This window comes from Typopeltis vanoorti, chromosome 11 (assembly GCF_054136105.1).
Source record: "Typopeltis vanoorti isolate ZY-2024b chromosome 11, IOZ_Tvanoo_1.0, whole genome shotgun sequence".
Classification (NCBI taxonomy): Eukaryota; Metazoa; Arthropoda; class Arachnida; order Uropygi; family Thelyphonidae; genus Typopeltis; species Typopeltis vanoorti.
Window position 1 is genome coordinate 95,326,518 of NC_143559.1, and position 15,780 is coordinate 95,342,297.

Here is a 15,780-nt window from a genome sequence, read left to right on the forward strand (position 1 = left end):
GGGAACATTAGTGACTTTTCATGTCCATGTTACTAATATATGGTTAAAAGGTGCTTGGGAAACGGGGGGAAAAGTGTGTGGTTGAGGGGACACCAGTTATAGCCTATATTAATTACTCAGAAAATGTCTAAATGTTGATGGCATCTCTTGATTCTAAACTAAGAATTCCGATACTCATCTATGACAAGAAAAGCATGTGTGTGTGTGTGTGTGTGTGTGTATGTGTGTTTGAGGGACACCAATCATAATTTGTAATTAATTATTCAGAAAAGGTCTTATACACTAATATATCTTCCTTTTCCATTCAAAACAGTAATGTCACTTATTTACAACTAACAATTCACGTCGCTTATCTACATCTGATAACAACACACATCCAGAACACTGACGTCACTTTCCCAATTCACCTTACCCCTATTTTGTTCATAGTGTCCCAACAATCACGCCACGAATCCTTATCCACTAATATATCTTTCTTTTCCATTCAAAACAACAACGTCAATTATTTACAACTGACAAATTATGTCACTTATCTACATCTCATAACAATACACACATCTAGGACACTGGCATTGCTTCCCCCATTTACCCTACCCCTATTTTGTTCAGTGTTCCACCAATCACAACACGAATCCTTATCTCTAAACATCACCCACCATCCTATACGCGAACAAAACAAACAACGTGACGTCACTTACACATATGTTCCCCAGAAAAATTCCAAACGTTCCAAACTCATGACGTCACGCACACAATACGCACACTCATGACGTCATCATATGAATAATCTTGATCTTATCATTAGTGCCCGGTATACTACTAAACTTTCCTTATCTTGTGCGTTCATCTTCCTCTTCCTTACTTCAAAATATTGGGCTATTCATTGTACCAAGTAATCCGTGCACAGACATATGAATTATCTAGTCTATATTCTTATACATATTCTCAGATTAGTTCAGGGAAAAAAAAGAAACTTCGTAAATGGACATCCAAATTTCGATAAGTTGAAAGTGAGAAAAAGTACTGGTAAGATGATACTTAAATTATTCATCTGTATATATATATATCGACAGAAAAGAAAGAACAATTCCATTGGAAGGCTAGCAAATTATCGAGATGTTTAAATTCAAGAAAGGTGAGCACCCACAAATCTACAGTCCAACCAACATTAACATTTATGAACACGATACAAGAATAGAAATCATCCATGTTCAAAAGATATACGAGGTGGGGGTAGGGTCTTCAAAGTTCTGATAAACACATAGAACAAAAATTAATTAATTTTATGTCTTCTTATATATTCTAAAAGAAAATATATTTTCTAAAAAAAAAAAAACTTTTATTCTATCAAAAACATTTCTGAAAAAAATTTATACGAAAAACATTTTTGTTTAGGCGTCAAAATTTATGAAGAATTTATGAAGACTACAACCCATAAGCGAATGCTCTTGGTACAAATGGTATAATGTTCCTATTACAGAAATCACTGAAGCCCACGAATATGCATAAACAAGCTAATAATATGAATTTGTTTCTCTCTCTCTCTCTCTCAGAGTGTGTGTGTGTGATACATAATCGGCTGTTGTCCCTATAAAATATTTTTTGTTTCATTACAAAATACTAGGAAGAATAGGATTATATTGTATTCATCTACGAAATAAGATTGAATGTGCCCATTGTCTGATCACTTCAGATGATCTTCCTTATAAAGATTTACATGTAAATATTTGGAGAAGGCTCATGAGTGACGAAGTTTTCAGATCAATTTTGTTCGCGAAAAAAATCTGTCTGTAATAGGTTACTGAAATATGCTTTAACTATTTGTCATCACAACTAAACAACTATTAGCCAATTTACCCTCATATTCCATAGGATAATGGACTATGAGGAAAATAGAATATGAAATCTCTGATTTCTCATATTCCATAGGATAATGGTACATCATCATCACTTTTTGATGCCATCGTGTCAGACCACTGAATATGAAAAGGCGAAGCCAAAAATTTTCCACTTACATCAGAAGATGTAAGTGGAAAATGAACCACTCACTTACATTTCCGTTACCCAAATTCATTTGAAAAGCTGTAATAAAGGTTATTCACGTCTGAAACAGGATATGCAAAAATGGAGAACACTGAGGAACAATTTGCATAATTTAATGGGTAATTCGATCTACAAGATTTTATAAATGGACGACACAGTCGCGTTGTCTTCGGGAATGCGTTGCGTAGTGGGTCATATGAAAACCACAATGTTTTTTTGAAGAATTCATACAAAGAAAATGTATGGCAGTTGATTTATCAAATGCAAAGTGAACTCCAAAGAATAATGGGAAGATGCTCTGATTAACTGTAAATCGACATTACACTGTACTTTGAATAGCATTATTTCAAGTATTATATATACTAAACTTAAAGAATAATAAATGGAATAAATTCTTTGGAGCGACTCCATTATTGATAGCTACCCGCACAATGGCACTCTTACACTGTAGATTTTGTTTGTGACATTTCATATTGGCTGTGAGATGAAAAATTCGCAATTTACATGATTTTCCTCGAGTGTCTTTGCTTATGTCCACAGTCTCGATTCAGTGAGCATATGACAAACACGTGGCTTTATTTATTTATTTGCTTCAAGTTTTCTGGGTGCAAATTTCTATACTGGGAAGATCAGGCTATCTTGTTGGTATAATTAGCAATCTACATAGCTGTAGACTGCCATATAGCTTCATTTCTGATAATATGTCATGCCTAACTGCATGTATTCTTTAGGTGGTTTGTCTCTGGAGAGCAAAACCGAGTACAGAATGCATAGCCTGCTGCTCAGATGTAGACCACAGAGTGAACTTTAAAAAAAAAAAAAAAAATCATCACACCATTCCTGAGGTGAATGACGCATATGAATACGGGGATTTTCAACTAAGTAGCATTTATATCTATACGCACTTAAGCTACTTGTGGAGTACTTTATTATGGATAAGATTATTTAATGTCTCAGTTAAAAAAAATAAAAAAATATGAGAAAAATATTGCTGTTGGTTATAACATGTAACAAAACACTGCAATGTTTCCGCTTAAAAGAATTGTTTTACTCTCATGAAGTGAATGGTAATTTTCTGATTTCAAACGGACGAAGCCCTGCTTTTTTCCCAGAATGTCAGTTTTTCATTCCGCTAAATAGACAAATCCACCGAAACAAAACAAAACAAAACAATTGTTATCCTCTCTAATAAAATGTAAATCACAGAAACAAGATATCCATTTAATACTACCGTGCTGTTTCTTATTAACATTTCCATTGATAAAATGCAAATCACCGAAACTTTATCTCCATTTAAGACAACCGTTCTGCTCTTAGTAACACACACAGACACAAAAAATAAAAACGTTTCTTTGACATTAAAAGCATTCGAATATTCCTCTATTGGACACATAACCAAATTAATTCCATCAGATTTCTGTTAGTTTTTCGCAAATTTCATCTTATGTGCTACTTTCTCTTCAGAACTTAATATTGCTCTATTCTCTTGTGCTGCTCGTATGTATTTTCTTAGTTTTCCAATTTTATTTTATATTTTTAAAATCATCATGAAATTACTTGAAATAATATTTCTCTATTTTTAATTTCAAAAGTTGAATGTTAACATAAGTAAATAAATGAAATCTACAGAAATACAAATATATCGTGTGCCTTATTTTTTTTTACCTAATTTAATAATTTATGATTTAATTAAGTAAATTAAATAATAAATTATTTAAATTCCTTTCCATGAAAATATCATTTGAAAATAAGGGGTTTTAGCTCAGCTCTTGAAACGCTGAGGATTCCATACGATCCCATCAGCTCGAGATTATTTTCATAATCCGATTATTCTAATCTTCGAATCAATTGACTTTGATTAAATCAAAGTAAACACCAGAAATCAATTACTCCTTTCAACTAATATTTTTCATTTATTTATTTTATGTGTTATTAATGAGAAACGATGGAAATGAACGATAAAAAAAACTTCTGCACAATTTTCATGATTACCGTTGAAAGTAGAGTAAATGAATAAAAAATAAATGGAGATGCCGGGGATCGAACCCGGGGCCTTTCACATGCAAAGCGAACGCTCTACCACTGAGCTACATCCCCAACGTATACTTTGAAAAATAGCATTAATAAATACCATATGTAATAGACTAGATTATTTCAAAATACGTTATTGTGTTATTACTTATATAAGATTCAAGTTTTTTATTAATGTAACCAAGTATTTAAACACTACTTGATCAAGGCAGGACTCTATTAATACAATCGACTAGTAAGACATACGTGAAAATTACGTTGTCTGGTACTCTAACAATAAATAAATTATGACCTTATATTAATTATGGACGCGTAACAGCCTTACTCATAACAGGTGTAAAAAGCACACATTTTGCATTTCCAAATCTCTAGCCAATCCAATAATGAAATTTAACAGAAGGGCTTTCAGGTGACAGTTCATCCCATGACACCCACATTGATAAATGATTATGGTGGTTTACCATTAGCGAACGCTATAATTTCTAACCTCCACTAATCCAAAGCTCTTATCGATTCTTACGCCAGAATGCCTTAGTTATATATCCTTTCTTTAATATTTGTATTTGCATTTGTCAACACATCTCATCGTTCTAATATACTTATCTTAATTAAACTCTATTCAATCTTCCATATGGAAAAAACAGCGTACTCCATAAAATTTCAAAGCGGTGTTGCTTTCAAAGCTGTATTGACTTGTGCAAAGTCCTTATTTAACCCCAATTATTAAGATTACAAACGACACTCATCTCATTCTTCTAGTAAGTATATAAGATGAACTAAGTGAATCATGAGAACTGTTTCTTATATAGCTCTGCACCAACAGAGCATGCGCATCCCAAACAAAAGAAGCGATATTGCATACACGTATATGTAGATCATTGCAATAAAGAGCCTCTGCTACTAATGGCTCACGCAAAAAGTTAAACAAGTTTGAGCGCGTAATTGGAAGGGATCAATCGTTCGATGCTATTGGCACACACTTCGCTCGATGAGTCTTTGGACTCCCTGAAGGTGTCACAATTTTTTTTTTTAATGTCAAATAATACTTTATTATCTGTCTAATAAATTACATACATATTCATACAATTTAATTATACATACAATTTATGTAATACATATAATACACATATTTATATAATACATACAATTTAATATAATTACGGATTGATCGACCGTGAGATGCGGTGATTAATACCCTTGGACGGTAATGGATGGCAATGCTGTAGCCAGTGAATTTTTAACTCAGGCTCAGCTATTGCTGTTATCCTCCTGCCATGATCAGAGCTTTAATAGCTCAATAACACCTTATCCCTATACTGTCCTCTACAGATAACGGGGAAGATGAAAAGCATTCTTGCTTCGCCCCTTTAAGCCAGTCCTTATAAGGAGTATAATATAATTACATACAATTTAACAGATAATACTACAATTTTTCCGACGTGATTCAGTTCGGATTCCAATTTATTGCATACTTTGTACCGTGTGCAAATCATATGACACAACAATTTGTGTGTTATTAGTAGTAATAACGATTTTTGTAATAGTTTACAATCAGTTATAGTTCAGTTATACAGGATAGATTACACGATTATCTGTCTATTTATCTATATATATTTTTTCTATACAGAATGCTAGGAAAATAACTTATTTAAATTGCATAGGTAATGATCCATTTAAATTTACAATAATTAAGTTTTTATTACATCGATTATAATATTTACTTCTTTTTTTTTGGATGGCATTTCCGATTTCTTTCTCGAAGCTTTGCAAAGCTTATCTGAGTAAAATAATAGATGGTGGTGGTTTCGTGATTTTGTTTCTATACCCGTCGCAAGCCAGGTGTTGATTTTACTGTTTCTAGGTAGGTACTTAGAAGACTACTACTGCTTGTACACGGTTTAACTTTTTTGCAAGTGAGGTTGGATTTGGATATGGTATGTTTGCGTCCTTGTAATGGTGTTTTTTGGGAGGGGTTTGTTATATTTTTGTGCGTGCGTGCACACGCACATTCGCATTCGATGGATGCAATTCGATTAATTGCATTCATCGAATTCCTTAATTAGTTATGCCCCTCATATGAATAAGAAACCTAAACAATTATCGATTAATTGACATTTCTGTGGTTAATAAAAATCTTTATTATTTCATTAATTAAGCTTTACAATAATTCACAAGACACCTCACTAATAATTCATTATTGGTCTGAGAAAGACTCGTATAATAGTATCACCACTTCTTTTCTCCCTACAAGTGAAGTTTCATTTAATGAATATTAAATATTCACACCCAAATATTTTATTGTGTTTATTAACTTTTTCTCATTTTATTTCCATTCAAGTTACATGTGTGTCGAATGTTATCTTCTTACCAAATCGGATATACTTGCAATTATTGACATTGATTTCAAAGCTTCCGTTACTTTCCAGTGTTTCAATATTTAAGTTCAGTCAGTTATTAAAGTGATTGAAGTTTGGCAAAGATAAATATATTAAACAAAAGGAAAACATGAAAGGTGTGGAGGCTGGTTCGTGCTCGACACGAGTTCTTGTTCAAAAGAACATAGAACAGCTGCAGTATGTGACTTCATTATAATCAGAATTTGTTTTAGAAATATAATTAATACTTATCAAATTATGTTATTATGTTAGAGAATTAAAATGGTATAAAGTTAAAGTGGTATAAAGAGAATTAAAATTATATTATTCTAACAAGTGAAAGATAAATAAAACTGTACTAAAAAAGATATTAAACAGTGCTGCTTATATTATCAACGATACGTTTTTGGTTAGAAAGACCTGGGCTCAAATTCCGTCTAGGATGCAAGAAATGTTTATAAGAGAGCTTTAACAGAACGTGAGTTGTCAAATAATACTCTATTCACATAGCCTAATTACAAATAACAACAATAACAATATCCTCAGTACATACGGTTTAGAAATTATCTTCGAAACAGATACGAAAACAAATGATACGTATCTGATCAATCGGCAGTAGAGAACTACCAGTAAACCATGGTATCCAACAAGGTATAGGTCTCTTGTATCTTCTTTAGCGTCTACATGCGTGATATCCTTTAGTGGTAAGATCTTTCGTGGACATAAGCGTTTTCAAAACAAACATGTAATATGATATCGATCTGGTCATTTAGTGGATTAGCATAACTTCCATCTAACTAATCTCTGAGAAGACAATTTCAATGATATCTATTAACCCACTTAGCCAGCCAGCTGACAACAAACACATAATAATTCGACATCCACGCACCTGAGTACAAAGCATATGCATCAATAAAATTACCACCATTACTTAGGTGAAACTATGAGAGATCGAAAGTTGCTTCATTCAGATATAGGTTTATATTCTCTACAAATGAAGCTGCTATATACATAAAAGCAATAATACAATGCATTTAGCTACCATATGAGATATATCGTGCTAACATACGAATGTAAGTCAGTATAGATGATAACGTAAACTAAGATCACTGATGTGTGAAAGAAGAAGTCCAATCTTTTGAGAGCAAAGAGACGACGCCAAAGATATTAGCACTTTAATTAGACGACAAACACCACGCATTTATTCTAAGACAGTCAACTATGTATCGGACAACAATACTTCAGACAACTAACTACATCACATATGCATTCAGCAGTTACTATGGAAAGCCATAGAGCTTCTGTATTCTGGATTTGTTGAAGCAACCAGCATGAAATATATTAAGGAGCTGCTAATGAAATCAAATATACAGGCTCAGGATACTGATCTTGTATATTTCACCACTAAACAATAAGTAACCAATGACATCCTTAAATAAGCTTAATTCAAAATCTAGGACCATGTAATACATTATGCGTCATTATAGTAAAAATGGATTGTGCATACTGGTCGGATAGAATTAGAGAAATGACAGCTTGAAACACATTAATTACCGAATGACTGAATAGAGAAAGAAGACATATTTGATATGTTAAATCACTTGGGAATTCATAAAGTTGTAATTTGAGATGATGTCAATTCTTTTGTAGTAAACACTTGTACGTGGATTAATCAAGGTTAATTAATCCACTTTTTTCATATTTAACGAATTGATGAGATTAGACATTGTTCCTTCTGATTGGATATTTGCAAGTATTATTCCATATCATAAGAATGGGTATTCACATAAAGTGGAGAATTATAGATCGACCAGTAAGTCTTATTAACGTTACTCACAAAATAATGGAAAAAAGAATTAGCACTCGTATACAAAATATTCTTCATAGGAATCAGTTGTTGAATGCTGCACAGTATGGTTTCTTTAAAAGGAGATTGGTTATGATAAATCGGCTTTCGTTTTATTAAAGACCAACAGCATAAAAAATAGACAGAAGTAATGACTACGATGTGATTTATTTCGATTTTAACAAAGTAGAGTGTGTTAGTGTTCCACATAAGAGCTTCTGATTAAAATATATTAAACTGTATTGATAATTATCTCATGAGTTAAGACAGAAGAAGATTGGTTGGGGAAGTGAGGTTAAAAATTAAATGAATAAAAATGAATGAATTATCTTTTTAATAAGACAATATTATATGGCATAGGTTGTATGCATGGTATTTAAAAATAACGAATACAAAGATTTATGTATTTTGATTGATAGGATATTTAAGGAGAATCATATTGCTAACACAACTAGCATTGCTCAGAAAATTGATTAAAAGGATTAGGAAAGAATGATACCGTTATACAAATCTTTAGTCCGGTCAATATTGACTTAAGCTTCCTAGTTTTACTCAACCAAGTTTTTATTTGATGTCAAGAAAATCGAGGGTATTCAGGGAAGATTTACTCAGTGTGTGTACAGGAATTGTATCACAATCATTATGAAAGACAGTTGGCTAGTTGCATGGTGTCATGGTGGATAGCGTTCTCTCTCTCTCTCTCTCTCTCTCTCTCTCTCTCTCTGTTTCTTCTAACTTTGCCAGTGGAGTTCCCGAGGTTCTGTTCTATCCCATGCCATCTTTAGTAAATTTCCTTCGTCCTACTTATTCGACAAACCATGCAGTGCATAAATATCACAAGCTTCAAAACCATCAGTAACGACTGCCTTAAACATTGATCGGCATACTATTCTTCATTGTAGCAAGGTTAATCTGATCATCTGCTTCGCCATTAAAATGAAAAAAAAAATCATTTTTTTCTCACAAAGGATATATTAGCTTTACTGTCACTGTCCTCAGTAATACAATCACTAGAGTGGGTGAGCAGTCGTGCTGCTTTCAACGGCATTTACCTATACCCTTCCCTGACATAAATACATCGCATTAATAACATCTTCAGCCTCTACAATTTACACATTCTTTTCCTCTCAAGATGCTGTTTTTTACCCATTCAATTGTTAACTTTGGACAATAATTCCAGCTACCCTTAGAACACTGTTCTAAGATGTTATGGTTATGGGTAACCTAAGTCATCCCAAAAATTCTTAATGACGTCGAGAATTCGGTTGATAGATGATCCCCTCCCTTACAGACGCATTTCGACCTCTATCTCACAGGACACAATGTTTTAGCATTGTGCCTGTTCTACGGATGCTCTGTGTATGTGAAAGTTGGATTATTAACAAGAAAGACAGAACGCTAATTGATTCATTTGAATTATTGGTTTGGAGGAGACTATTAAGAATCCCGTGGACTTCAAAAATGACCAAAAAAAGAACGTTTTAGATAAAATAAAGACAGAAAGCTTTTTGGAGGCAATGATCGCTAAACAGAAGTTGGTGTACTTTGCACATATTATGCAAGCTGATGAATCATTGGAAAAGGCAATTATGTTGGGAACATTGAGGAAATGAGAAGAAGAAGAAGAAGAAGGGGACAAAAGCGTTGGATAGACAACATAAAAACTTATCAATTGCTTACAATTACTGAAAAAATAAAGACAACAGGCAGGGTGGGATGAAGAGTCTTTGTTCACAGGATCACCAAGAGTCGAAAACAACTAGATAGCACATAGCAACAACTGTTCTACGGGTACTTCCACGGTCACTGCTCTAACGAACTGGCAATGATAACTGCCAGTTCGTTAGAGCAGTTGAAACAAGAGCGACAGCTCTCAACTTAACAATTACCTTCCACATAACTGCAAAACCTGTTTCTCTTATTCACAGTTTATTCAATTTGCCGATGTCCTCTTTAACAACCTTGTTCATAAAATGTCTCCCAACAGTTACAACCCTCTAACACTATTGATATGACATTGATATTTTAAGAAAAAAAATATTATCATATAATTATAATAAGTTTAATATTATCATAGATTTTGTAATGAATGAAAGAAAATGCGTATTTCAAATGTTTTAGATTGTGGCTTGTTAATTTTTTTTGAAAGATATTCAATTGTTGTTCAAAATATTATTTAAATATTAGGTTTAATTAACATTAGATATGAAATGAAACTTTGATGTAAAGATGAAGAGTCAATGATTAAATTTTGGTGCCTTGCTAGTTGAATTTACGTATGACGATAATATTAGTAACTTAATACGGCATAAAGTATTGGGTAAAGCAGCCTATTACAAACTGTTGAAAACAGTAATTTTGGTGCTTGCGTATACAGCCAATGCACTTGAGCGTTATCTTTAAACACATTTCTTGAGTGCTCATTACTTACAAATTCGTCACGCTGATCACTAATGACCAGGATATGACCGTGTTACTAAAGTCACGTGCTTTAAAACTTTGCCCAGTAAATTCTTTAAAATTAAATTATACTGCTACTCGCGTGTGTACACACACACACACACACACACACACACACACACACACACACACACACACACACACACACACACACACACACACACACACACACACACACACACACACACACAATCGAAGCTAACTCATGTAGTCTTAGAGAACGTGCTCCGGATTTTATTCGAAAGTAGGTCCCCTGGGGAATATATCACATGTCGAAGATCTTGAGAGTTTCATGGGAAAGGAATTACCAAGACTCACATTTCTTCATTTTTTTTAATTTTATTTTCACTAGAAGAAAACCCTATAAATTGCATTTCTAGTTTGCCTCGGAACCCCCCCCCCCTTTACTTGATTCTTTTCTTGTGATACCACACTTATAAAATAAACATTTTCGTATGACACAACGAAACAAAAAAATCACATGATACTGAAGCGAGTAACATTGCCGACCGAAATAATACCTCGTGCTTAAAGTGAAACCCAACAAGGCAGTCGAAAACTTCTTACAAAAATCAATATCGAAATATTTAAACGAATACAAAAAAAAAAAAAGCAATGTTGGTTCGTATTCTAACATAAGACACTTCTACAGTTTTTTTCGAAATGCAATTCATACTTACTAACTTTCTTATTATATAATATAAATTACTATTTTAACTATTATAATAAGTAAAATATAATTACATTATGGTAAAGAAATATGGAAGTTTGCTTTCATTTTAAGAATTTATTGTTAATAAACTTATTACACCATTTTTTTTTAATTTTAAACATAAATATATGAAACACAGAAGCCATTCATTATATATATATATATATATATATATATAAGGACATGATTGTCCCTCCTCCCAAAGTCCTTTTTCTGCAGAAAAACACATAATAACAGAACACAAATAAAAACATAATAACAGAGCACAAAGAAAAACACGGAAACGAAGAATAACACAGCACACTTGATAGGCATTATACATGTTAGGCTAATAGCATTAGTTGTCCAGACATTAATCGACGCTGTAATCATCTATTTCTTCTAACAACACTAAACTAAAGAATGGTTGTAGAAGCTTTACATAGATGAATGAGATTTTTGTTTGAAAATTTTCGAACCTTCATTGGTACTTCAGAGAGCTCTAATGAAGCTGTTTGAAGAAAGATAGCAAAGTGTTTAGAGTGAAAGAGTTGTACGCTGATAAACAGGAAACTCATAAAATGCTAATCTAAAGTCTAATAAAATCGTATTCCTTGTACAGATGATCTTCTGATTCTCAGTCCCTATTCCTGTATATCATGATGTTTTCCTGTTTTTGCACTGTTTTGAAACTTTCAGAAGTTATAGCTTTTAGAATATAACTTTTAGAATAGAAAATTATAGAAGTCGATCCAATGGTGAGGACCAAATTGCTGATAACCGGTGTTTAAATGCTGTGGAGAATTTGCCATTGTACAAACTACGTAAGCGTTCTGAGGTTCTTTAACTGCGATAAATTCCACAATCATACACGAGACTGCAAGAGATTAGCACCTGTCCATTCTGCTCTAAAGAACATAAGTTCAACGAGTGGCCACTAAATAAGCCCTAGATGAAATGCATAAATTATCAAAACCGCAGCACTCATGCCAAAACCAAAAACGACTGCAAAGACAGGACTCTAAGCAAAGTCTGCCCGATAAGCAACTACTAAAAACAGCTCAAAATTCGAAACATATATTATGGAAAGCAACAATATAGCTAGCAGAAGCAGCACTATTTCCCTGGCATGCTTTCAAATAAATCCTCAACGCTCTATCAAGGCTGTAAATAACTTAGCAGAACTCATAAATAGAAAAACAAATAGGAATATCATTAATATCAGAATCCAACAACATCAACAACAAAATATGCGGCTTCGAACAATAATTATAAAATATTTTCCAAAGAATCACAATACTGGTAGTCAACCATAAAATCGAGGCAATATTCATTTCTCAGTGCAGCAACGAGGACTTAGAACTTATGGAAATTATACTGCTGGATTAAAATTTTAGCTGCAAGTACATGCATATGTCTAAACTATCACACTGACATAAAATACGACTTGGAAACATAGTGGGCAACATAGTGGATTTTATCATCAACCAGCCTAATTCTTGGAAAAGATAGCAATGCCCACACAGATTATGGTTTAACGAGAGCACAAACAATAGAGGTAAAATTTTTGAAGAGTTCTTAGCATCGAATTCCGTACACATACTAAACGACGACTGTAATACTCCATCATTTGAAAATAGCAGAGGAGGAAACAGCTTCATTGATCTGACAACAGCAAACAAAACTACGTGTATTTTATCCGAGTTTCTGAATGGAGATGCGGAGAAGAGGATAGGTGTTCTTATTATCGCATATTAAGTTTCATTATCAGTAACAAAAATTTAAACGGAACACACAACACAAACCCTCGCATTAACATCAAGTACTTCACCAATAAAACCAATCTTGAGATATTTGTAAAAGCATTAAAAAGGGAATTTTCGTGCCTAATCTCAGAACATCAGTTTATCCGTATCAGCGAAAGACAGCTCAGATTAGACAAGAAACTAACTATCTATCTATCTATCTATCTAAATTATCAGATTCATGTTATCAAGATACGGTTCTGTCACAGAAAAAATCCGCACATCAAAGACCCCTACGACTTCGGATCCGAAAGGAAGAGCAAAGTTCACCGCAGCAATGTACATGGAAAACAGGTCAGTCAATTCAAAATCTTACGCTAATGTTGTATCTAATGGAAATATCCTATCGTCTCCCAAAACACTGATCTCACACACGAATACCACATCAGTCAGCAATAAACCGATTAACGCAAAAATAAATGCCACTGTTACGAACCGTCATTTCCCGAGATAATGGGATTGTTATTTTCACCACCAAAGAAAACATCCCATTAGAAGATTATCTAACGGCGATCGCCCAAATTGTGCCCGCAAAAAATATTACTGACGCTTCCCGCGTAGCTGGAACTGTGCAGGTATATTTTAGCCATATCTCATGGGCACGAACGGTACTGCAAAAAGGCGTCGATATCGGCGATTATCACTTCGAAGCAGCCCCAATAGCACTGGCCCCGACAAAAGTAACAGTATCAAATGTTCCCCCTGAAATTCCTCATCAACTCATCAGATCCATGTTATCAAGATACGGTTCTGTCACAGGAAAAACACGCACATTGTCAGCAGCCACGAAGAAGCCCGAATTTTCCCATGTCAAAAGCTTTCGAAGGCAGGCATTAATGCACTTTTCAAACAACGACGCACTACACGACCTCCCAAAATTAATCAACACGGAAATAAATGCAATAACCTACACTTTCTACTTATCTTCCTCATCGCAGTGCTTCTTCTGTCACGAAGACGGTCACATTAGGAAACAATGTCCCTATATTACCAACAGTTCATCAACAAACATCCCAGCCCAGAATAGTAAACCAGCTGAACAGAATAACATCGTACATGAAGAAAATCAAAGCATAGGAAAAAGTAAACCAAAAATTCTTTCCTCATCACGTACTTCAGAGGAAAGAAAATCCCGAACTGAAAAAGACAACGCTCACGTCGCTCTTGAACGACTGCCAAGTAATGAGATCCAAGGCTCAGATAACGAAGTCTCACAACACGAAAACACGGATCCTCCCAACAGAGATGACAAGAACGAACTAATTAAAAGAAACCCCAGACCCAGCAACCAGAATCACCAACTCAGCCTCCCACTAATTCAAAACCTCACCTTATAGAAGAAACTACTCAAAATGGCCTTTCACCAGCTGCAGCCAGCCAAGGAGAAACAGAGTTCCCAGACGATGAAGAAACTGTACTTCCACATGACGACCTAGAAGAAGAGGAAGCTGAGGGCGAACTTCCCCACACTGAGGGTCCCCTAACCATGAAGCAGCTGTCATCCCTCATATAGAAAGTGCGAGGTTCTCCTCACAAACTAACTATAGCCCTCAAATACACCACAAGAATCCCGGAACTAATATCTGAACTTCAGGACCTACACTCGAAACTGAAATGTAAAAAGAGCAGAGCTGAGGTTAACAGGAGTAAGCGAATATACTACTTAATTAATGGGCTACAAACACAGTACCAGGACCAATACTAGATTAAACTTACAATCAAACTTTCATAACTCATAATGTCTATAAGCCTTTTCTCTCTCAATGCAAGAGGATGTGCCTCTGCTCTACGCAACAGAATAGTCCTTGTCCAGGTACAAAAATATCATATAGACCTAATACTTCTGCAAGAAACAAACATCAACCCCTCATCCAATTTATCCAGAAGATGGGCAGAGTGGCCTTATGACTTACAGCACTCTGCAACCCAACAACATCATGGAGCAGGAGTTAGCTTAGGTGTACATCATATATCTCCCTACAAACTAAAAGTGATTGCTGTTATACCAAGATATGCCTTGTATGTTCACATAATAGCACCTAACCATAACACCCTACATGTGTTCAACATCTATATACCACAGCAGGATGCTCTGGCATCACAAATCCTCGATTTCGTCCAAAACCATCTTTCCAGTATAGACCAAGAACATGTCATAATAGCGGGAGACTTTAATTGCACTCTTGACCAAGAAAAAGACAGATTTCAGTGTGCTGAACATCGTAGCCAATTAATAAACAAACTTCAAACACTGGTAAACGACAATGAACTCATCGACGTCTTTCGGCATCAACATCCTGATAAGAAATCCTACACACGGAAGTCAGCAATCACAGCGACAAATAGGCCACTCTACCAAGCACGACTCGACAGATACTACATTTCCAGACACACCTTGCCTCTAGTTAGAAACATCTCACACATCCCTTCCTACATTTCAGATCATTGCTTCGTCAAGCTGCAACTTTCATTATCTTTTGAAGCATCCAAATCAGCAAGCGCCTATTGGATCTTCAACAATACTCTCCT

The 15,780-nt window shown here is 34.4% G+C and overlaps 1 non-coding gene across 1 annotated transcript; it reads right to left on the reverse strand.

The window, feature by feature from the left end:
* Positions 1-4,068: 4,068 nt before the first annotated feature.
* Positions 4,069-4,140, reverse strand: TRNAA-UGC (transfer RNA alanine (anticodon UGC)). Its single transcript has one exon. It is a non-coding gene; the product is annotated as a tRNA-Ala (tRNA).
* Positions 4,141-15,780: the final 11,640 nt, after the last annotated feature.